This window comes from Amblyomma americanum, chromosome 1 (assembly GCF_052857255.1).
Source record: "Amblyomma americanum isolate KBUSLIRL-KWMA chromosome 1, ASM5285725v1, whole genome shotgun sequence".
In the NCBI taxonomy this organism is placed as follows: Eukaryota; Metazoa; Arthropoda; class Arachnida; order Ixodida; family Ixodidae; genus Amblyomma; species Amblyomma americanum.
Genome location: NC_135497.1, coordinates 492,705,449 through 492,730,001, shown reverse-complemented (window position 1 = coordinate 492,730,001; position 24,553 = coordinate 492,705,449). Strand labels below are relative to the sequence as shown.

Sequence of the window (24,553 nt, the reverse complement as noted above, 5' to 3'; positions counted from 1 at the left end):
GGCTCGCTGTGCTGTCCTTAACTTAAGCGGAACCCTTCTCGTTAGCCTCCACGTTTCTGCCCCGTAGGTGAGGACCGGTAATATACAGCTGTTGTACACTTTCCTCTTGAGGGATATTGTTAACCTGCTATTCATCATCTGAGAGAAGCTGCCATATGCGCTCCACCCCATTCTTATCCTTCTAGTTATTTCCCCCTCATGATCCGGATACGCTGTGACTACCTGCCCTAAGCAGACGTGTTCATTTACCACTTCCAGCACCTCATTGCCAACTGTGAACTGCTGTTCGCTTGCTAAACTGTTCAACATTACTTTGGTTTCTTGCATGTAATTTTTGAACCCACCGTACTGCTCTGTCTGTCTAACTCATTGATCATGATTTGCAGTTCATCTCCTGAGTGACTCAGCAAGGCAATGTCATCAGCGAATCGCAGATCATTTAGGTATTCTCTATTAAGTCTTATCCCCAGCAGTTCCCAATTCACGCCTCGGAATAGCTCCTGTAAACATGCGATGAATAGCATAGGCGAGATCGTGTCTCCTTGCCTGACGCCTTTCCTTTTTGGAATTTTATTGCTGACTATATGGAGGACTATGGTAGCTGTACAGTGGTTATATATATCTTCTAGTAAGTTGACATAATTCTCATCTACACCCTGATTCTGCAATGCCTGTATGACTGCTTATGTTTCCACTGAGTCGAATGTTTTCTCATAATACACGAATTTTTTATACAGGGGTTTGTCATAATCTGTGCATTTCTCTATCATCTGATTGATAGTGTGAATATGATCTATTGTGGAATATCCTTTACAAAAGCCTGCCTGATCATTTGGTTGATTAAAGTCTAAGGTTGCCCTGACTCTATCAACGATTACCATAGTAAATACCTTCGTGAAAGACATAAGAGCGCAAACTGGCAACACGGACAAGGAAGGGAACAGGACGAGCGCAAACTGCTACTGAAAAGCCGTGATAAGACCGAACGTGAGCTCGTGGAAGCCTTTTATATTAACAAACGAGGGGAAAATTGCATCAGTGATACCTTGGTTATTATCCGGCACAGTGAAATGATGTTCCTTGAGGCATATCTGTGAACCACTTGTTGGCTGCAAGAAAGGAGTGGTGTACGAGTTCCCGCTTACATGCAGGAAGCTGTACGTTGGACAGACCGGCCGGTGTCTTAATGAGCGCCTGCTTGAACACAAGAATTCTTTCAATAAGAAAGGAGCCCATCTTCCAGATCACTGCCAAGCATGCTCGAAAGAGAAACATATAGTCTGCAAGCCCCGACTGCCTGAATGCAAAGTTCTACTGAAAAGCCGGGATAAGACCGAACGTGAGCTCGTGGAAGCATTTTATATCACAAAACGAGGGGACAATTGCATCAGTGATACCTCGGTTATTATCCGGCACAGTGAAATGATGTTCCTTGAGGCATATCTGTGAAAACCACTTGTTGGCTGCAAGAAAGGAGTGGTGTACGAGTTCCCGCTTACATGCGGGAAGGTGTACGTTGGACAGACCGGCCGGTGTCTTAATGAGCGCCTGCTTGAACACAAGAATTCTTTGAATAAGAAAGGAGCCCATCTTCCAGACCACTGCCAAGCATGCTCGAAAGAGAAACGTATAGTCTGCAAGCCGCGACTGCCTGAATGCAAAGTTCTACTGAAAAGCCGTGATAAGACCGAACGTGAGCTCGTGGAAGCCTTTTATATCAACAAACGAGGGGACAATTGCATCAGTGATACCTTGGTTATTATCCGGCACAGTGAAATGATGTTCCTTGAGGCATATCTGTGAACCACTTGTTGGCTGCAAGAAAGGAGTGGTGTACGAGTTCCCGCTTACGTGCAGGAAGCTGTACGTTGGACAGACCGGCCGGTGTCTTAATGAGCGCCTGCTTGAACACAAGAATTCTTTGAATAAGAAAGGAGCCCATCTTCCAGATCACTGCCAAGCATGCTCGAAAGAGAAACGTATAGTCTGCAAGCCCCGACTGCCTGAATGCAAAGTGCTGCTGAAAAGCCGTGATAAGACCGAACGTGAGCTCGTGGAAGCCTTTTATATCAAACAAACGAGGCGACAATTGCATCAGTGATACCTCGGTTATTATCCGGCACAGTGAAATGATGTTCCTTGAGGCATATCTGTGAAAACCACTTGTTGGCTGCAAGAAAGGAGTGGTGTACGAGTTCCCGCTTACATGCGGGAAGGTGTACGTTGGACAGACCGGCCGGTGTCTTAATGAGCGCCTGCTTGAACACAAGAATTCTTTGAATAAGAAAGGAGCCCATCTTCCAGACCACTGCCAAGCATGCTCGAAAGAGAAACGTATAGTCTGCAAGCCCCGACTGCCTGAATGCAAAGTGCTGCTGAAAAGTCGTGATAAGACCGAACGTGAGCTCGTGGAAGCCTTTTATATCAAACAAACGAGGCGACAATTGCATCAGTGATACCTCGGTTATTATCCGGCACAGTGAAATGATGTTCCTTGAGGCATATCTGTGAAAACCACTTATTGGCTGCAAGAAAGGAGTGGTCTACGAGTTCCCCCGCTTACATGCGGGAAGGTGTACGTTGGACAGACTGGCCGGTGTCTTAATGAGCGCCTGCTTGAACACAAGAATTCTTTGAAAGGAGCCCATCTTCCAGACCACTGCCAAGCATTCTCGAAAGAGAAACGTATAGTCTGCAAGCCGCGACTGCCTGAATGCAATGTGCTACTGAAAAGCCGTGATAAGACCGAACGTGAGCTCGTGGAAGCCTTTTATATCAAAAAACGAGGGGACAATTGCATCAGTGATGCCTCGGTTATTATCCGGCACAGTGAAATCATATTCCTTGAGGCATATCTGTGAAAGGTAGATGTTTATTAGCGCTCGTCCTGTTCCCTTCCTGGTCCGTGTTGCCAGTTTGCGCTCTTATGTCTTTCACGAATATGCACCAACAAGCCCAGTTGCAAGTACTTCTTAGTAAATACCTTGTAGGCAACGGACAGTAGGCTGATTGGTCTGTAATTTTTGAAGTCCTCGGCATCCCATTTCTTAAAATGTAAGATAATGTTTGCGTTCTTCCAAGCTTCTGGTACGGCCGAGGTCATAGGCATTGCGTATACAGGGTGGCTAGTTTTCTAGCACAATTTCGCCTCCGTCCTTAAACAGGTCTGCTGTTACCTGATCTTCGCCAGCTGCTTTTCTCCTTTCCATTGCTCCGAAGGCTTTCTTTACTTCCTTTTTATCCTTTTTCTTTACGGGCGGGATGACGGATGGGTGTGTGCTAGTGTCTCTATCATTAACGTCCTGATTACATTGGCTACTGTACAGATTTGTGTAGAAATCTTCGGCTACTTTAACTATCTTATCTATATTGCTAATGACATTGCCCTCCTTGTCTCTTAACGCATACATCTTGCTTTTATCTAAGCTTAATTTCCTCTTCACCGCTTTTAGGCTACCTCCGTTCTTTAGAGCATGTTCGATTCTCTCCATATAAAACTTCCATATGTCGGCTACCTTCAGCTTAGTTTTAGTATTCTGCTTTATAGTTTGCAAATCCTTTCTCTGGTATAGTTTCAACATGCAGTCTAGTAGTCCGTAATACAAAACGAGACCTTCCGGAAAGCCATCGCCAAAGCAGTCGGCGCCTCCTCCGCCTGGGCGGTGAATCTAATAATAATAATTGGATTTTGGGGAAAGGAAATGGCGCAGTATCTGTCTCATATATCGTTGGACACCTGAATCGCGCCGTAAGTGAAGGGATAAAGGAGTGAGTGAAAGAAGAAAGGAAGAAAGAGGTGCCGTAGTGGAGGGATCTGGAATAATTTCGACCACCTGGGGATCTTTAACGTGCACTGACATCGCACAGCACACGGGCGCCTTAGCTTTTTGCTCCATAAAAATGCAGCCGCCGTGGTCGGGTTCGAACCCGGGAACTCCGGATGAGTAGCCGAGCGCCGTAACCACTGAGCCACCGCGGCGGGTTGGGGCGAATCCCTGGCATCAAATTGATGCTGTGTGTGAACTGCGTTTCCGCCCATACTCTGTGTGCGATATTACTATAATCTTTCAGAACACTTGATAACGATGAGGATAGAAGCCAGATGGCCTTTGCAAGTTCGCATAAATTATCAATTTCTCGAGCACTTCGAACTGCAGTATTGAACCTCCATATTAGCTTCAAGCATACTTGTCAGTAGCCTTTGTTATGTTCTTTTTATAAAACAGTGGGTGCCTTTATTCCTCAAAGAAAACATTTTCTACAGCACGTATCGCTTTGTTTTGCAATAAGCTAAGCCTACGAAGATTTTTGTGGTGTTGTGTTTCGCCAAATTAGTGCACAGTAATTGAGATGGTAATGAAATGTAAAATTGTAAAAGTCTTTTTTATATTGGCTGGAAACAGATTTCGCCACCCAAATAATACACCAACGGCTTTCCGCACTTTTGAATGGACTAGAATTGCTTGTTCGTTCAAGGTCAGATGTTGAAAAAATACTACGTCGAGAGTTTTAAAAGATTTTTCTCTTCTAATTTCAAAGCGGCCTAGTGTGACGCTGTCTCCAATCTTAGTCTCACTCCCACAAGTTCTATGAAGAATACCCTTTGTTTTAGATTTGTTTTGTAAAAGGCAGTTTCGCAAGGACCATTCATGAATTGCACAGTATGCAAAGCAAGAATCCTGAAGCATACGCGTCGTGTCCTGGCCAGCTAAAACAGGTCGCCGTCGTCTGCAAAACTACAAATTTTCAAAAGCTTGCACTTACTACTTTATCATGTAATATAAGAAAATAATAGGCTCTAGAACGCTGCCTACAGCATGCCAGTTTTAATTTGCTTGGTTAGCGATATGCGTGGTCATTCATTTGCACACATTGATAGCATGAGTGTTGGTATGATTGTATAAGCTTAAGGAAAGTTCCTATGAAACCGTATCTTTTTGATTTATTGAGCTATGGTGTATTGAGTTCATGGTTTACACGATCGGATGCCTTGATAAAATCTAAATAAACTTCTAGTGTGATTAGTTTCTTTCCAAAAATTTCAATATTTTCTAACAGTTCTTTTTGCGCGAGTGAGGCGCGTTTTGTGGAGTTTTTTTCCTGAAACCAAACTTGCATTGCGTTAAATGATGGAAGACAGCAGCCGTCGAAGCCAAGGAGCATTAGGGATGCCTTTTTTGTTTTTCTAGTTTTTATAAATGGGAGAATAATAAAAGCAGAAGAAAAAACAACCACATGACGCCGGTTAGATCCGAACCCATGACCTCTGAAGTTTGCTGCCGGTGTTCTACCAACTCAGCTTCTCACCGGCGGCATGTAAATATTTTTTCTTCTGCTATTATTATTATTCTTCCATTGTTAAAAACGACAAAAATTAAAAAAGGCATCCCCTGTGCTCGTTGGATTCAATGACCGTTGGCTTCCGTCATTTATGTCATAAGGATCACTTTTTCCATTTTTGTTATTTACATAAACAGATGAACAGTAAAAGAGAGGTCAGTGCTGCATAGCGGCTCCGGCTACTCCTTTTCACTAATTCATAGCAACCACTAGGATCGATGATATACAGTTAAACATAACACAGACTCAAAGAGCACACAAAATATAAAACAAAGTATTCCCTTGTATGCTAGCATTGCGTCAATAAGTTGTATTTAAGAGAAAACTTGTCTACTTTTTTTTCAAGGACTTTTGAAAAGATGGGTAGTATTGATATCAGCCGCCGGTTACTAAGGTTTTTCCTGTCTTCGTCGTTATTAATCAGAGTTACTTTCACTGATTTCATGTTTCGTGGAAAGACACCTGTTGGTAACACTATGTTAAAGATCTGAGTTAATACGGCGCAATAAGGTCCAGCACATTCTTGATCGTTCGGATTTGGAGTCCATCAGCATACTGTGTACGACTGTGTTTTAAGCTTTGGAAGATGGATATTAGTTCTGAGGCACACATAAGTGGGATGCAGAAACAATGTACTTGAGTTTACTGGCATATGTTTGTTATGGAGTCAGAGCTGGAAGTTCCGTCAAACAGGTGCATGAAAGAATCATTAAATCTATCTGAAAGTTGCGCTTCCCCTAAGACCTGGCCATCTATTGCTAGTGTGTGAGCGGAACAAGTCTCAGTTGATCTGTTCAAAGCTTCTTTAACCCTTTTCTATACACTATCACTCCTCCGGAGACAGTTTTCGCTAAAGATCCAATAATAGTAGTCATCCTTTGCATGTTTCTTTACATTAGTTAACTTATTCCGGAATGTTTTACACTCAGCCCACATTTATGGATTACAGGATTCCACGACAGCCCGGTATATGTTATTTTGGTTAGCAATTGGCTTAACAAGGTAGCCTGTCATCCGTTGTTGGTGCGATTTGTTGCTGCGGCGGTGCGTTTTTATTGGAAACGAATCAGAGTACAACTTCTTGAATATGGGCACAAATCTGCCATATCAGTCATTCGCATTGGCAGTAAGAAACATTTCCCTCCAGTCGATTCGGCGCATGGATTCTCACAAAATTCCCAGTGTGGATGGTGATATGACACTATATGTTACTTTGACAGATTTTTTAGATTGCAGGGTACCATGACTTTTTTATCATAAAAATATCCAAGTGGTCCCTACTGCTGCTACTCAGAGCACCTACCGCTGTGCCATTATTATTAGTGGGTTATAAATATGTCGGGTAAAGATGACGTCACTGTAGTAACACATGTTGGGGTGGTGATTGCATTTCAGGAACGATTGCACTGCGTAATAGACAAAAATTCTTCGGAAAGCCGTGTGGCTTTGGTAACATTGATGATCAAATCGCCGTCAACAGTGACGGTGTAAGCCATGTGAGTCGCATATGAAATAAAACAGTCGCAGAAGGTGAAGAATGCAGAAAGGCTTGCTCTTGGAGCGGTACAAAACTGCGGGCAGATGACAGCCTTTACCGTAGAATTTTACCTTAGAAGTCCTTAAAGACGGGGCACTTCAGTTTCTAGGCTTACTATTATCGGTCCGCCCCTGTCACGTCTGTTGGTGCTACCGTCCCATGTTTAAAAACCAGTATTTGACTACCTCTCTGGTCACTCTAAGGTCATTAAGAACGGTATTGCACCTTCGTCTATAAAAGCTGCGAAAACGAAATCCTGTCTTCACTCATTACGAGGTAGTGTCCGTGCGCAGGTACACAGACTAAGGGGCAGTGAATGCCCCAGGAATGCGATCGTACAGGTTTGCGGCAAGTCGATTAAGCGGCATTAACACGGGCGATCGAATTCCTCTCTAATCGAGGTTGACTGCGCATATCTCACGCCTTCGAGAGGCGTCGCGGCGACGCAGCTTCCGGTTTTGCTCCGGCGGCAGCCGCCGACCGAGGAAGGGATCGTTCGTTGGCCGGTACGCTCAGTCCCCGTCTCTCCAAGGGATGTTGTGGCAGTGAAGAAAGTTTATTTGCAGACATAGAGGAAATGGGCCTTGAGTGAAAAGCTGCAAGGGTTGCTTAGTCATGCTCGAGGCCCGGTAAAGGCAGAGTAGCGAAACATGCGCACATTCAACGCAAACATACATATAGAGAATGAAATTATGTAGTATCGAAAAAAGCAAAAACAGGAGAAATACTTGCACTCATGAAAAACAAATTCGAATGAAGACAGTAATTAACGGTTAGCGATCGTCAAGCAGTATGCAAGCAACGTGGCTGAACCTGAAAAATAGTTAGTACTCATGACAAAGCTCACCTAGGCAAAAAAGGCTGTGCGGCGTTGATGAAATATAATTTAATAGTCCTTATTGGGGGCGGTGAAGACCTTTGGGTTGTTTATGCTGCGATGATTTAGTGTGTATGGAAAAAGGAACCGAATGCTCTGGCTTGCGTATAACGTCCTCGTTCGAGGAACGTCCCATAATTGTTTGCTTCTGATGTGAAAGCGTTTCTCATACACTGTTAAAAAGATTAATCGGGGCGAGAGGTTAGTATTATTTGGAGACTGACTGATCTGCCACTGGCATTTGTCCTTTTCGGGACTAACTGCAAAGGGTCTAAGCTTTAATCCCCTTAGTGAATGTTCAGCAGTGAATCTCCGCGAGAGACGTTTAATGAAAAAATTCAAACGAAGCGTCATTTCCAGCGTAGTTTAGAGCGAGATATTTCCCTACATCAGTTGACACATATATAACGATAGAGGAAACAGACATTAACGCACATGAAAACGCCAGGATTCGCCCCGACAAACTTTGGATTGGGAACTTAGCGCGTATATGGCTAGGCCAGCACAGCAGGCGGTCTGAGGGAGAAAATAAAAGCCTTATATGCGAAGCACATAGATTGGTTGTGTTTACCGCGCGAATTTTTATCAAACGTATTGCTCTTTAGAGCAAAGTATTGTAGTTGTGAAGTCACATGCTGCTGCAACAAGCTGCGCTAAGTCTTAATGCGCACGAAAAGCGGTCTAATGTGCGTTTTTGGCCAAAAAAGAAGTGCTGAACTTTGCACACAGTGCGACCGGTACTTCAAAATCACAGCAATTGTTTTCCTTTCCTTACGTTTTTTTTTGCGGACAAGATGGTCGTATTTCTGGCATCTGGAAGCTGCAAATTACAGCCTGTTGAAAGCAAATATGGAAGGTCATGGTTCACTTCATTTTTTGTTACTGGCGGAGAGCGGTGACAGGGAGTCAATTGATTGTTTGCCACTCGCCTTTTCGCTAAGTTCCGCCGATAATTACACAGCACCACTTAGGCTCGTAAACATACGGCACAGATATGAAACTAAATGTACATTATTAACCCTAACCTTTAAAACTCACATTCGACCCGTATTGAACATCGTAGTACTTTATGCAGTTGTACAACTGCCGACCGTTTAGGTTGCACGATGTTGTTTTTTCACGCAAAAGAGTATCCAATTCGTCACGGGCAGCGGCGGTGCTCTAACCGGCCTTAGACGACATCATGAGCTTCAGAAATTGAGTAGTATTGCAGTGGAGGTCTTCTCGCGGGATTTTCGCGTGCTTCTATGCTGCGATTCACCCCCCGTTATTCTCTTTCACAGCAGTTCGTTCAGTTTGCGCACGGCGCGCATTTGTGGCAAGAAGAGTGTCGTGAGGAAATTTAGGTACTAAGGGGGTTTTGAGAACTAAAGTTGCCTTTGCTCCCTCCTGGGAAAGTTTATTTCGTGGATTTTATGGCTTAAGTCGAGCAAGCTTCTTCAGGAAGTCGGATGAGCATTGTGGTGAGAATCCAAGGCAGTGCAACAGGTGATACTCAAACGTGGTATGCACATGGTAAATCATATATTGTAGAAATAAAGTTTCCGTGTGAGCAGTGTAACCCGCAACAGCGATCAGTCTAATTGCTTTCTTTTGGAGACCATGAATGATGTTTTGATTCGTTTTGGATGTTGTTCTCTAAACAAGGTGACAGTAGTTTATGTACGACTGAAATATAGCGTGGTAAATAAGAAGCTTGCGCGTTGGGGAAAATTCGTTCCGATGTCTCGTGAGGAAGCCTACAGATCTGGTAAGCTTACTTTCAATATGCATTATATGGTCAGACCATCACATGCGAGCGTCAAAAACCGCGCCGAGTGATTTAAATTTGTGCACAGTTTCAATGACGTTATTTTCTAGCTGCAGGGTATTGTCTCCAGTAACATCCAGACTAACGGACCGATAAAATACAGTTTTGGTCTTGCTATACTTTACTAAAACATTAGCTTTGGGCCACTTGGGGCGAGCAGAAAGAACCAAATTGCCTCTATTGATTATTTCATCGGCAGAGGAACCACTAAAGAAAAAACTTGTGTCATCGGCGTGCTGAATACAACTTATAAATATGGGCTATAGATGCGATGTCGTTCGCATAGACATTAAAGAGAAATTGACCGAGAAGGCTACCTTGCGGGACACCACATTCAATCAAAAGGCAACGATACTTGTTGGGTCTTGTTAAGTAAGAGTAAAGAAGTTGAAGGGAGAGACCACAGACAGAGGTGCGCGTGTTCTTCTGACGTGTTTGGCTGACTGCTGCTGTTCTCTGCATCCCCTGGTGGTTCCGGCCTGTTCATCATTGGTGAGCCCGTGCTACGTTAGGGATTTTTGGCCAAGGCGTAGGTTAAATGCAGTTCATGTGGACCTGAGGGTGCGTTTTGCTGAGAGATGTCGTTGACCTCCTCAGGTGTAGTGTTGGAAAATTGGTTTGCCAGCTTGCCAGCCCAAAGCCTGTCGCTTGAATACTTCCAAAAAAAGGGCATTGATGCAATTCCCATGGCTCTCGTCCCAATCGGTGAGGTTGCGATCAAAATTAAAACTCCTAGCTAATTCAACAGGCGCTAAGATCATTTACAGCCCATTATCTGCAGACCTCTGAAGTGCGTCCATTTGGCCATCGAGGCATTGTGTGCAAGTCCTCAAACATCGCTTGTGTTGTTGACTTTCTTGAGTGCAAAATTTTCATCTCATTGCCAGTGAAAGCATTCATTCCCGAACAGCTTGCATGTGTCAAGGGTATCGTACGAGGTGTCGACCCAGCGTTGTCCCCATAAGAAATTGTAGAAGAATTTCAGGATGCAGGAGTTGGGGTCCTTTCAGTCTACCGCTGCAGTAAAGAGGTAAGCGGCTCGCGTTTTTTTACTGAGTCTGTAATAACTTTTGCTGGCTCTTTCTGCCCTGCTGAATTAAAAATCTGGCCGATTGTTTACTGTGTGGACCCCCTAGAACCCCGCCCTCTTCAATGCACCAACTGCTGGTGGTTCGGGCATAGTGGCAAAGCATGCGTCGGAGACCCGCTGCCGTTTATGTGGACAAGGTCATTCTGCTGATAACTGCACTTCAGAGCAGCCTCATTGTTGCTTCTGCAGCAACATTCACTCAGCTGATGATGCTGACTGCGCAAAACGCAGGGAAGAGCGTAGTTTGTGGGACATTATCAAAGAGAAGCGGTGCTCAAGAGCCGATGCTCACGCTGCTCTTAACAGGAAAAAAGACTCATACGCTAGTCGTGCGCGCGCTTCTGTTGGAGACATTGAGTCCAACTTCACGGCCTCAATTGTGACCGCAGTAGAAAAAGCCCGTACTAATGTGGTTGAGCGAATGCTAAACACTTTTTTTGAGGCGTTGGCTCTGTTTGTTGCTGTTCAATCTGTGTCACCATAAACATCAATCCTAGCAGCAACGCCTGCATCTGTTTCAACTTGTGAAGCTAGTGCTAGTCGCTCTACATCCCCTCCTGAAGCTACCCAGGTCCCCCCTAACATCTCAGTTCCTAGCAGTGAATGTCGCACTGACGTCTGCACAACAGATGTCGAAATGTCGTGCACTGCGCAGAAGCGCCGTGCTTCCTCGTCACCATCTAATTCTAGTTCTCCACTGATGAAAGCTAAGAAAGGACCACCCAAACTTCTTCCCCACGTTGATATCCATAAAAAGGCGGTTTCTGCCTCTTCAATTGGTCAGTAATCATGTCTGGTCTCAAAGCGTTACAATGGAATTTCCGATCCGTATTGTCTTCTCTTCCAACTCTAGAAATACTTATTCACACACATAAACCTGATATTGCGCTTTTACAAGAAACTTGGTTATCAACTTATAAATCATTTTCAATGAGAAACTTTCAAGTTTTCAGGTCAGATCGAAATGTTGGCAGGGGAGGTGGATTCGTAACCATGCTATCTAAAAAATTATGTAATCAGGCATCTATATTTAAGAAAATTCGTCTCCTTGACTGTGAGCTTTTATCAAAATTTAATTTCCGCATTTTACTGATATTACAATTGCTAATGTCTCATTTCCTTTAGCTATACGCAGAATAGACTGTTTAGACAGCCTGGTTACTGGCGCAAGCAGTGCAGTCATCGCAGGAGATTTTATTTCTCACCATAGTGACTGGGCAATTCGTACTGATTCCTGCGGCCAGCTTCTCTGGTCGTGGCTGTCTGGAAATACTGCACGCTGCTGCAATTCTAGAGAAATAACCTTTATGCTCTGGGTTGCTCGCTCAGGCATTGACTTAACTTTATCAGCAGGTAGGCTAGAGGTGAATGATTGGTTGACAGAGGATTCGGGTACATCTACTCATCACCTCCCTATAACATTCACTATCTGGTTATCTCCGCTCGAAACTAGTGGTGTAACCCATAAATTTGTTAACCACAATATTTATAAAAATCTGATGTCCGCCTCATTTGCTTCTATAGTTAGTACAAGCCGGGATGACCGACCTCAGCAGACGGTTTCATTTTTGCAAAATGCACTAGAGCACTCAATATTCGCTTTGCCCGCAGCAGTCTCTAATAAACAGCCGTCACCTTGGTAAACAGAAGAATGTGAGAAGGCCTATCGTCGCAGAAAAGCGGCCTGGAAGAGGCTATCCCGCAACCAGAGTCCAGCTAACTAGTTAAATTACAAATTCTTCTCTGCATCTTTAAAAAGAACAACTGCAAAAGCCAAGGATGAGTACAACTAAAATATAAACACATATCTTTCAAATCCTCGTAATATGAAGGCCCTCTATAGATTCATGGCACGTAACAAGAGTTATGCAGTCTCTCTCCTCACTAGTTCAACAGTGTTATCACCACAAAAGGCTCAGCAAACCATGGAGCGTATTGCTCAAGGATTGGCGTTACGCTTCCAGACGCCGAGAAACATCCCTTTGTACACAATTTCACCCCTTTCGGATTATACTGAGGTTGATGCATCAGAGCTCCTCTCAGCCCTGGCAATGTTGCATCCTGCAGCGCCTGGACCAGATGCTGTCACGGTTCGTATGATTAAAATTTTAGCCCACGATTTTACAAGCGACCTCTTAAATACGGCCAATGCTTCTCTGAAACATGCATGGATTCCAAGCATTTGGAAGACAGAGAAAATTATTTTATTCATGAAAGATGCAGGAGAAAGATACGTCTGAGATAATAATTGCCGAATTGCGCTGACTTCAAATTTAGTCAAACTAATAGAAAGAATAGTGCACAGTCGCCTCACAAAACATGTTCATGATGTCAACGGTCTAAGTTCAGTCTAGATTGGCTTTCGTCGCGGATGCTCTATATGGTCCGCGCAAGTGGATCTAGAGAGCAGAATCCTGCTCTCGCTACGCAGAAGGGAAGTTTCAGCTTTGGTCACTCTTGATGTAGCAAAGGCGTGTGACAGTGTAGAACATACTATTTTACGTAACAGACTTGCTCAGTTACATCGTCCAACCTGCATTATTGCGTGTATATCTGAAATTCTGAAGGACAGATATTTTAATCGCACTGAGGGAGCCCTATGTTCTAATACATATTACCAGTCAGGAGGTGTGCTGCAAAGATCGGTGCTATCCCGGCTGGTTTTTAATATTTTGGACAGTGGCATCCCCATTCGTCCCAATAGAACAGTTTTTGTTTATGCAGATCACATAGCTTTTTTCGCCTCGGCCAGGGATATTCATTCTCTTTACCAGATTCTGCAGGGATATTTGGATGTTCTTGGAGTATGGTTGCAGGGCATTAATTTATCACTGAATGCAGACAAATGCGGCGTTTAGGTATTTGCTCCAGACACGCCTTTGCACATTTCATTAGTCCATCGCTCTAACCAGAATCCACAAGTGGAATCCGTAAAATATCTAGGTGTTACGTATCACCCAGCATTAGATTGGAGCCTTCATATAAAGAGCAATGTGTTTAAAGGGGCCCCGAAACATATTTTCAGTGCATTGTTTTGCCTGTTGATTGCATAGACTGAGTTATAGTGATGCTATTAGCATCGGTCGTACCGCGTACACTGCGGTTTTTAATATTTTAATTAGCTCGCAAAAAGAAATTCGTGGCGCTGACGGTGTCACCATACAGTAACGGTTTTGAGCAGTGGATATGACATCACTGAGGGCGAGCTTGATGATTGGACAAAGAGCAAATATACAGCAAATTATATTAACAACTAGAGATACGTATTGTCAGGTTTTCGTTTTATGTTACATTAACAAAATCAACTTGTTTGCCCTAGATAAAAGCACTGTAAAGGAAGTAAAACAAAAATACACCACCAGAGGCTCTGGCTACTTTTGCATCGAAGGACTTTGCGCCTCTCTGTAACCATCCTACGACCTAACACTCATCACTTATGGCTACTCTCTATGTATCCGAGAGCGACTTTGCGGAATCGATCCGATCGAGCCATTACACTCTTTAAGCGTTCGTTTCGGTTCCAAGGAAGGATGAGCTCGTTTCACATTTAGCAGGCAGTGCGCATCGCCAACTTGGGGAGGATTACCGGGCTGCAGCGCCAGGTGGCGCCACGTTCCCGTCAACAGCGCGCGGTCCTTGCTCGCCGTGACCAAGCAGCGCGCTAGGAGGGACGAGCGATGGTTTGCGGTAAGCAGTAGCGGTACGCGCTATGCTAAATGTGTCTGATATTTTGCGCAGGCTTTCACAGTGTCGCAGTATCTTGCGCTCGAGTTCGGATCCATAAGAGAACATCACTGATCAGTGTTCCCTTCTGCGCCGTCGACGTGACGGTGAAGTATCGCTGGGTCAGCTGAGCGTTCGCATGGTTGTTGTAACCATGCAAACGGGGCATCCAGCCTTGGCATGAACGAGTTACAGAGAACAGGCAACCATGGAGTGCAAACTTCCGCTACGTGCTCAGACAGTCTGTTTTGATTGGTCGCTCAAAGTGTCGTCATTAGGAGAGCGAAACGGGAATGGGAATCTGCGCGAAAATCGAGTTAAGGGCAGCATTTTGTTTGCTTGTATTTTTAAACTTCTTCATTGAATAACTCCCGTTCCTATGCATTGATTCTCGTAATTCTTTTTGAGTCAGCATCTGTGTGACAAAGAATCCATCTGAAGTGTAATTGACATCCGTTCAAGCGGTGTTTCGCAGCCCCTTTAAAGGAGAACGCGCTCTAGGCCGGCTGACAAGAATAGCGAATAAAAAGTTTGGGCGAATAAAAAGTTAAGTCTTCGCTGTGTTTTACAGTCGCAGATGCTGCAGTGTTTCCGCGGTGCTTCGGACAAGAATCTCACCGTGGCCTATTTTCCTTGGGAGGGCTGAACTCAAGCACTGTTTTCAAGCATCGTTTCCATATCAACAAGACGGAGACAATCAACGAGAGCCGACGGCTGTGACGAAAGCTGCGGAAACTTTTGCAACGGGGGCGTACTTCGACAGGCACTTTTGCAGCAGCCGCAGAGCGGGGCGGACGTCGAATAATCCGTTCTTCGCTGTGTTTTACAGGTTGGTCAAACCTTTTCATATTAAGTTCGTGCATGTTGCTTAGCTATCTGTCGCTGCTGCCAACTTGCTAGTCGATATTGGTCACCATGACTCGGTGTTGCAAATGTCGCGAAAAACTAAAGAATGACGATAACGCCATCACATGCAGTGTGTGTGAATTTTGTTTTCATGGCGCGCTATGTTCAGGCATGAGTGAAACGACATTTTCTTCATAACGTGGGTCGGCTAAGAAGGTTTGAAAGTGTGAAGCGTGTAAACGTTCGACTGGAGGCAAGGGTGACGCCTCAAACGGTGACTCGAATGTGGATGCCGACCTGAAAGTCCTTATTGTGGAAATGAACAGGAAATTGACTTCCCTTCTCCCTCTTACCGAAAAGCTAGATGCAGTAGAGAGTTCAATCCAGATGCTGCATGAAGAGTTTTGCCACTATAAAAGAGCGCCTAGATACGCAGGATAAGGAAATCAAAGGAATTAAAGGCAGAATTGATAAGCTCGAGAGAGAGATGCTGGCTCAAAAGATATAACTCAGTTACAACTTAGTTACCATGACTTAGAATAGCGCAGCAGGCGCTTGAACATCGAGATTCACGGCATTCCTGAGGCGGAAAGAGAGGACCTCTTGTCAAAAGTCAACGAAGTGGCGGACAAGATTGGCATGAACCATCTCACTGAGGCGGACACCCTCGCACTTCATAGGATGTCGTGCGAAACCAGGAAAGATCAAAGGTGTGATTGCCGGTTTTGTAAGGCAGAATCTTCGAGACGCTTGGCTGCAGAAAAGGGTGGTTCTTAGGGAAAAAGACGACTCAGTGTACATCACAGAAAACATGACCAACTATTCCAGAGTATTGTTGCAAGCCACAAAGAGTGGGCTAAACAGGCTGGCTTTGCATATGTGTGGCATGTCGATGTGAACATTTTGGTGCGTAGAAAGAGTGGGGATGGCGCTAAGGTTATCAAGAGCATGAGTGACCGCTCCACACTTCGTAGCTAAATGCCTTTTTCGTGTAGTCGGGAACCTGTGACCCTTATCTTGAAATGGCGCACCTAGGGCACGTTACCTTAGAAGAACTCTTAAGAGAGCTTGGTGGTCAGACACATGATTACCTTCGTTGCTTTCACTTAAATGCACAGTCTGTGTTCAACAAGGTTGCTGAACTAGAATCCTTGTTAAAAAAGCATGAGAATTGTTTTGATGTTCCGATGATAACAGAAACATGGCAATCAAGCAGTTGTGACCCTTTTGACCTTCCTAATATGATAACTTTTTCTGTTAACAGAACCACTCGTCGCGGTGGTGGTGTGTCTGTGCTAGTAAGCTCTCTTTTACAGCCTGTCTTGCTTTCACAGTTTTCTTGTGTCACAGATAGTTTTGAGATTATTTGTCTGCAAGTGAAAGATGCTGTATTTGCAACTTGGTATCGCCCTCCCGATGGTTCTCTCTTTGAAATTTTTGTGTTTTTAGATAATTTATTGTCATTTGCTAACCAAAACAGATACAATGTGATACTTGCCGGTGATATTAACGTTGATATGTGTAGCAATAGTACAAAGAAAAGATTTTGAAAATCTATTGCTATGTAATGGCTGTATAAACCGTATTCTCCCACACGACTAACGACGTCCACGCAAACAATTCTTGACTTAGTAATAACAACTTATGATGCTAACCTTGTCAGTTCCGGTGTTTTCACTTACCCTATTAGTGATCACTTGCCTGTGTTTTGTAGCATAAAATTTAGTACTCGGGGAAACACCCACCATAAAGTGTTTAATCTTTTTCAGCCTGTTACACCCACCCTCTTAGAAGCTTTTTATCATGACTTAGAAACAGTTTGCTAGGACAACGTCCTTCAGGCAACAAATGCGAACGTAGCTTATGATGCCTTTTTGAGCTTGTTTCTTTCGGTATACCAGCGTCACTTCGTTTTCAAACGCCATACGGGTAATAAGAGATGTCGAAAACCGTGGGTGACAAAGTACCTGTTGAAGAAGGTAGGAAAGAAAGACCGTCTGTTTAAAACATTTATGCGAACTCGTACAGCATCTGATCTCGCTACGTTCAAAAAATTTCGTAATGACTTGACTAAGCAGCTAAGAAAAGCAAGAGAACTGTACTATGAGAATATGTTCGGTTCCAACGTAAAGCGCACTGACTTAATGTGGAATAACTTAAATGCACTGATGGGTCGGAGCGAGAAAAAACAGAGTTGAAAGAATTTTTCACGAAGGACAGATATTAAAAGGAGAAGAAATGGCAAATATTTTTAATGACTACTTTGTTAACAGAGATTCTACTGAAAACCAGGCAAGATACAAAATTTTAGGGCAGAAAAACTCTAGCGCAATATTTTTTGAACCAACAGATGCAAATGAAGTGTGTTCTTTTTTTTTAGTTTAAATAATTCTCATAGTGTTGATGCTGACGGTATACAAATAAGACCCGTCTAGTATGTGATACGTATAATCAGCCCTTTCTAGCGCATATTTTTAATCTCTGCATTTCTACAGCTGTTTTTCCTACAAAAATGCAAGTCGCCCGTGTGATAGCCTTATATAAGAAAGGGGATAAAAATGATATATCGAACTACAGACCGGTGTCTATTCCTCCTGCCTTTTCGAAAGGTCTCGAGAAAATTATCTTAGATCGAATATCGCGCTTCTCTAGCAAGCATAATATAATAACTACTTCGCAATATGGCTTTAGGAGGGACAGGTCTACAGAGCTGGCGCTGTTGGACCATAAGGAATATCTATAACATTTTGAAGAGAAATGTATTGTTATGGGTATTTTTGTTGATTTTAGCCAAGCTTTCGATTATATTAGTCATACTATCCTTTTTGAAAAACTGCATCATTATGGTATACGGGGACATGTTTTGGCTCTGCTCAAAAGTTACCTATCAAATAGATTTCAATATGTCGACATAAATTGTTTCATTTCTCACAGAAAGAAAACTTCAGGAGTCCCACAGGGTAGCATTTTAGGCCCTGTCCTATTTAATTTGTACATTAATGATATTGTACACATCTGCACAGATACCAAGTTCGTTATATATGCCGAAGACACGAGTGCTTTGGTGCCATCACGTTCTGAAGCTGAAGGAATTACTAAAGCAAATATTTTTATGCGCTAATTGGACTCGTGGACTTCTAGCAATCAATTAACACTTAACGCAAACAAAACAAAGGTTGTAGTTTTTCGACCATAAAATAAACAAATTTCGTTACAAGGAACCGTAATGTTTAGATCCGCAGCCATTGATGTGGTAGATACTGTCAAGGTGTTAGGGGTATATTTTACTTCAACCTTACAATGGAATGATCATACAAACAGTCTAATCAGCAAACTGAGCTGCATAACTGGAATTTTGAATCGCAACCACTATACTCTTCCAAAAAAAGTTAAACTAATGGTATACAACGCTCTCTTTGTATCCCACCTAAACTACTCTCATTTAGTTTGGGGAACATCAACAAAAACTAATGTGTAGAAGCTTGAAAGGCTAGAGAAAAAATAGTACGAATTATTGAAAACGTTGAATACACAGCACCTTCTTCACATATCTTTGCTTCGCTTAATTTATTGAAAGTAAGAAATATTTACGAATACAAATTATGCAGGCAGCATCGTTTAAGTGTCTATCGAGAGAGTACAGTTTTTACGGAAATGGCAGAATTAGGACCCAATTATCCCACCTACTGCACCAGAACTCCAGAACGATGGAAAGTTCCAAAATGTCGCACTGCCTATGGACAATAAACACTCCGGTATAATCTTCCGCGATTATTGAATGCTGCCGAAAAAAAAGGTGCTGATCTATTCAATATGTCTCTTCCAAATATGTACCAATATTTTGCTACTCATACTCTTTTTTGTGAATGAATGCAAAGGTCTATCCTTATGTTCAATTACGTTACATTGTTTCATTTTCGAAAAAACAATTTTTTTCCAGCCGTCCAAATCCAGTGCTGTATTGAAACTTATTTAGGCTTATTTTATTGCCTGATGCGATACAGTGCTGTTTTTCTTTTCTCTTTCCACCAAAAAAATGTGATTGTCTAGTGCCTCACACTGCTGCTGTATACACTGTAAGGGGGCAGAGGATTTTTCAAGCGCAAATGTACGGCTTTTACCTCCACCTCCTTCCACTTCTTTGTGGAGAATAAAACTTTTATGTATGTATGTATGGATGGATGCTCCGCGACACATTACTGTTACTATACAAAGCCTACGTAATACCTATACTTGGATTTGGTTGCAATCTGTTCTCTGGTAGTGCAAACTACAAGATTCAACCCTTAATCTTACTGGAAAGGCGCGCTCCACGTCTCTGCCTTGGTCTCCCAAAATTAGTTTCAAACGCCCTGCTTTAACTGGAAGCTCGTATCTCTGATCTAAATTCCCGCTTTCAAATACTCACGCTGCGGACCTTCCTCAGGTCGATGGACCCGGTGACTAATGTCAGCACTCCAATTTTGTTTCTTTGCCGGCCTTATTCTTTTCTCATCATTGGCCACGGTATCAAATGCCACAAATTATGTTAGCACAGAACCTTTTAACACCGATTGGTGTTGATCTCAGCTCTTTGCAGTAGGGTGATGACACGCCGGCAGTAGTGGAATTCCATTTTGACCACATCTTCCCATCTCATGCGAAACACATGCCCGCAAACATTTTAAACGGTCTTCTCTCTGATCACATAGAGGAATACCCCTATCATACGGTGCTTTCCACCGACGCCTCCGTCAACTGCCAAAAAGCTGAAGTTGGCATCTTTTCATAGGATTTGGCATGGGGCTATTCTGTCCGCATCCCAGATTGTATTCCTATATTCTTTGCAGAATTTTTGGCTATTGGAATGTCACTGCACAAAATTTCATGTCATGTGTCTCATGTTATTATCCTCGCTGATTGTTTGTCTGTTTTAGTCTACCTTTAAACTTCACAGTAATATTTTTTGCGTCATTTCCTGCGATTTTTGTCCCATTCACTTTGAAGGAGGTCCGTTTTGTCTGGGTCTCTGGCCATGCAGCTATTCATTCAAATGAGGTAGCTGATTACTTAGCAAGGTCGGCTCTTGACGGCTCAGTGACACATCCCGTCCCGCATGTCAGCCTGCTGGCGATTTCCAGGTTTCCTATGTGACGCATGCGGGGAAGTTGAATCTGTAGGCCATTTTCTCCTCTCCTGCCCAAAGTTCGCACTTCAGAGAAATATTTACCTGGAGGTCCCTCTTTCCAGGTTAGGGCTCCCGTTACATCTGGCAGTGTTATTATCGTTCGGTGCAAGCGCTAAGGAATTTGCATTGGGTTCAATTTGTGGCATTCTCCATGATTACAAAATTGCAACTGCTAGGTTGATTTGCTAGTTATTTTAATATTCTTCGAGCTCTTCTTTTTCACTAAAATTCTGTCTGTTATATAACATTAAATATTCTTCCTTCCTTGTTATTGAAACAGTTTTCAAAATTCATAGCTTGGTGCTCAAATTTTTCGTTATCTTCTATGGAAATTTCTTTGGACATTCCACTACACCTTGGCCAATCCCCCGCGTGGTTATGTACCATGTTTACTAAGGTAAAGAAGAAGACCATGGACGCCATAGCTTTCAAGTTTACAGAGTAGTATTTATTGATAAATAAGGTACATATCTTCTGTAAAATCGACGAAAATACCAAGAGTCAAGCTTTTATCTTCTATATTATTCAAAATAATATCCTTTTGCCGGAGAAAAACAGATTACGCGGCCTTGTCCTTTCGAAATCCAAACTGACTGGCATTTATTAAGGCATGATTCGTAAAGAACTCATCGATTCTCTTCAGCATTGCTTTTCAAGAACCTTCGAAAACACAGGAAGAACAGAAATATGCTTATAGTTTGTCAGCTTATTTCTATTACGTGCTTTGAAGATAACAGTTACTTTTGCATATTTCATTCGTGCAGGAAATATACCTGATGTGAGTGACAAGTTAACGATACAGCTTAAGAATGGCGCTAACGGATCCACAACAAAATTAATTGGTTTACTTGTAATCCATCAAAATCGGCGCAACTTGACGATTTTAGGTTAATTACGACACTGAAGACTTCCTCGCTGATCGTTAAATGGAAAGCAAAAGTCTCTAAACCTCCTTTGAAAGGAAACGAAGAGCTTCGACGGGGGCACCACTCGGTCTAAAGCTTGTAAAAAAGTCACTCAATTTTTCTTCCAAGAAAAAATGGGAATAGGGCAAGCCATGTTTCCAAAGCTAACCCAGATGCGAATTTTTTTTCTTTTTTAGAAATGATTCATTTAGAAGCTTCCAAAACGCTTTCGGACCTTAACGCTATTGGTAAGCAGCTTTAGATCTGTGCAGCTTGCTAGTTAGCTTGATGGGTTTTTTTTTAAAGCGGCTAGGTGCCCAGGGTTACGAGAGGGCAAGAAACGTTTGAAAAACCTGTAATTATTCATTTTGACGTGTACCAGTGTAGCGCAAGGCTTACGGAGTTTCGGGTCTGATTTCTTTCTCTTCTTTGCCTTCCAGAGAAAACACTTATTGTAAATTTCTTTCAAAGTACTTAAAAATAGCTCATAAGACTCATCGTCAGAAGAACAGGCAGCGACACAGTTCCAGTTAGCAACGCGTACAGACTCACGAAATTGGGCAAGTGTCACGTCAGTTACACACTGATAAGCAAACCTATTCGGTTGTGAGTGACTTGGTGGACAGATATGTGGTACGAATAGAAAAATGGCACAGTGGTCACTCAGATTACAAGCAAGAGTACCAGCAGAAATAACGGGCGAAACCATGTCTACTATAAAAAGGTGAATGGTACTGGATGAAGTAGGTGTTATCCTTATGGGCCTGGTGATAAATCAAATCAAATCAATCAAATTTTAATTCAGTATTGCGAATACTCAGGAAAACGCAGACAAAAGCCTAGGTAGGCTTGACGAGGTCTGCGCTCCCATACAAGGCACACAGTGCAACAGGTATACATTTGGTCATCAGATTTCACAGATGGCTTGTAAAACCATTGGAGGGAATTTCATAATTCAACTGGCGATTCGTGCTAGAAGGTTCAAGTCTGTTGATATTGAGGTGAACCACCAATTATAGTGGAATATTGAGCTTCTGAGGTAAAATCAATGAAGTTATCGAGGTGCGTAAATAATTTATCTGGATCATCTGACGGCGGCCTGTAAACAAGAAAAAACAAGTTCGTCCGCAATATGAACCGCAAGCATTTCGCAGTCATGGGTCATTACAGAGAAGAACAGACATCTCTATTTAGGCTGTCTTTTACGTAAATGGCAACGCATCCATGATAAGGGCTATTCATGAAACACGGATCATATCCGGGCAATTTCACAGTCTCATGTCACACACGGCCCACGTTTCAGTTAACAGAATTCCATCAAAATTGTGCTGGGGACTGTCGACGAAATAAGAAAAGCCATCAAATTTCTTACGTGAAGATCGGGCATTAATACGTTGGGCGGAGAAATTATTTAAGTCGCGGCAGCCACTTAATGTGAAAGCAGAAATTCGTGGTAGTCCATTATATTGGGGACGGGGGGAGAGGGAGGGTTACTGGGCTAGGCGAGCAAGGTCACATTCTGACCGAATGGCATAACCGGAGTCTCCATTCTTCTTTCGGTCCATTATTTTGTGTAGGTGTCGTCTTCCGTCTTTCTGCGTTTCTTCCTCTCTTTGCATTTCGTTTCTCTTACCTGCCTTCCTTTCGCGAATCCGTTGTGTTTTCCCCTCCTGTTTTTTTTGTTTGTGTGAAAGCACTCATAAACTCACCAACACCAACCAGTAATCTTGTCAGCGTACTTACGTACGTATGACCTTGTGCCGTTGCCTAGCAACCCGAGCTACTACCCGAGCTTACTCGGGTGAGTTCTGAGGAGCGTTGCGCCAGCTGTGCGAGAAGCTGCTCGGGAAGAGCAATGCCGGTCGCACAATCCATACCGGTAGCTACGATAGAAAGCAGCTCCTGCCGGTGCAAAGTATATCTCTTAATCGCTGCGCCACTGCGCTAGTAGTGATATGAGGACTCGCCGGTTCATTCTACATATGTGGGCATTAACACGCAAGGGAGAACCAGCGAAAGAGACGCACGACAAGAACAGGAAGGAACGGGCTGTGTTATTCGGATCCCTCAAGAAGGCAGGAGTTCCTCACAGTTCTCTTCAAGACATTGTTTTCCCGCGCGGGAGCCAGTCGAGTAGAAGGGATGCTTCTCGCCTTCTTCTACTTTACCTGCAGGACGCGGATTTGGCCTCCACATGGTGACCTCAGGAGTGTCTATTTGGGTTTTTGCGGACAGTGTTTCTGTGATTTCTTTTTAAGTGTCGCTACGGTGGAGCAATTGCCGGCAGCAACTGCAAGGCTAATCCCACCGGTAGTTTACAACCACTCAACTCAACTCAGGAAGGCGCGCGCACACACACACACACGCGCACACACACACACACGCGCGCGCGCACGCACACGCACACCCTCGTGCTGCGTCTGTTTCGCTGGTTCCACCCATTGCGCGTTATGAACCAACTAGCCAAGAAATTTAGTCTATGGGGCATGAACCCACTAAATATATCGCGTCATACCATTAAGGCGGGGCTTAAGTGCCCCCTCCAATTGAAGAATGAACACGCACTTCGCACGCCTACTCGGCTGAACGACTTTAAAACACCCCCGAATTTTTTTTTATTGTGTGTCCCGAGACCCCAGCCACGTTCCCCGTCACCGGGGGGGGGGGGGGGGGGGGGGGGGGGGGGGTATTGTTTTGGCCCTTTCTTTTCTTTCCGACCCTTCCCGCTCTGCCTCCGTAGCCCGGACGCTTTGCTCGTCCCTCGCGGCTGCTCCCCGCTGCCCGTGTGTATTCTGAATCCGAGAGCAAGGGCGGACTTGGGCTGTTCGGTGCGTCCGCGCACCTCCTCCTCCACATCCATCACGCCGTTGTTCCCCATCTGATTACCGCTTTAGGTGGGCCCAAGGCCGGATCCCGGCTTAGCGACTTGGCTAGGGAACGGCGAAGGTTTGCAACGGTTCCGTAAGTACACAGAATGTCGCACGGGATTTAAAATGTTGTAGGACGATATAACGTCCCAGCATTCTTTTCTGCTCGCTCAAAATTGGTCGGAATATGTGTCCTAAGGTACGGAGGTAGCAGGATGATAGCGGGAAAACGAAAAGCAGATGCAGCATAAAGCTTCGTTCGTCACTTGTTGCGTCGGGGTAGCCTGCAAATTTCCGTTGTCATGTGTGCTAAGACCATCGGACAAACCGGCCGATGTAAGGTTATACATCGCCCACTACCTCTCGTATGAAAGAAACAGCGGAAAGTGGA

The 24,553-nt window shown here is 43.7% G+C and overlaps 1 long non-coding RNA gene across 1 annotated transcript in view; it reads left to right on the top strand.

The window, feature by feature from the left end:
- Positions 1-14,255: 14,255 nt before the first annotated feature.
- The window catches only part of LOC144105241 (uncharacterized), a 56,690-nt gene continuing 46,392 nt past the window's right edge, over positions 14,256-24,553 (top strand). The window contains exons 1-2 of the long non-coding RNA XR_013308732.1: positions 14,256-14,341; positions 14,949-15,206. This is a non-coding gene — a long non-coding RNA (uncharacterized LOC144105241). The remainder of the gene's footprint in view (positions 14,342-14,948; positions 15,207-24,553) is intronic.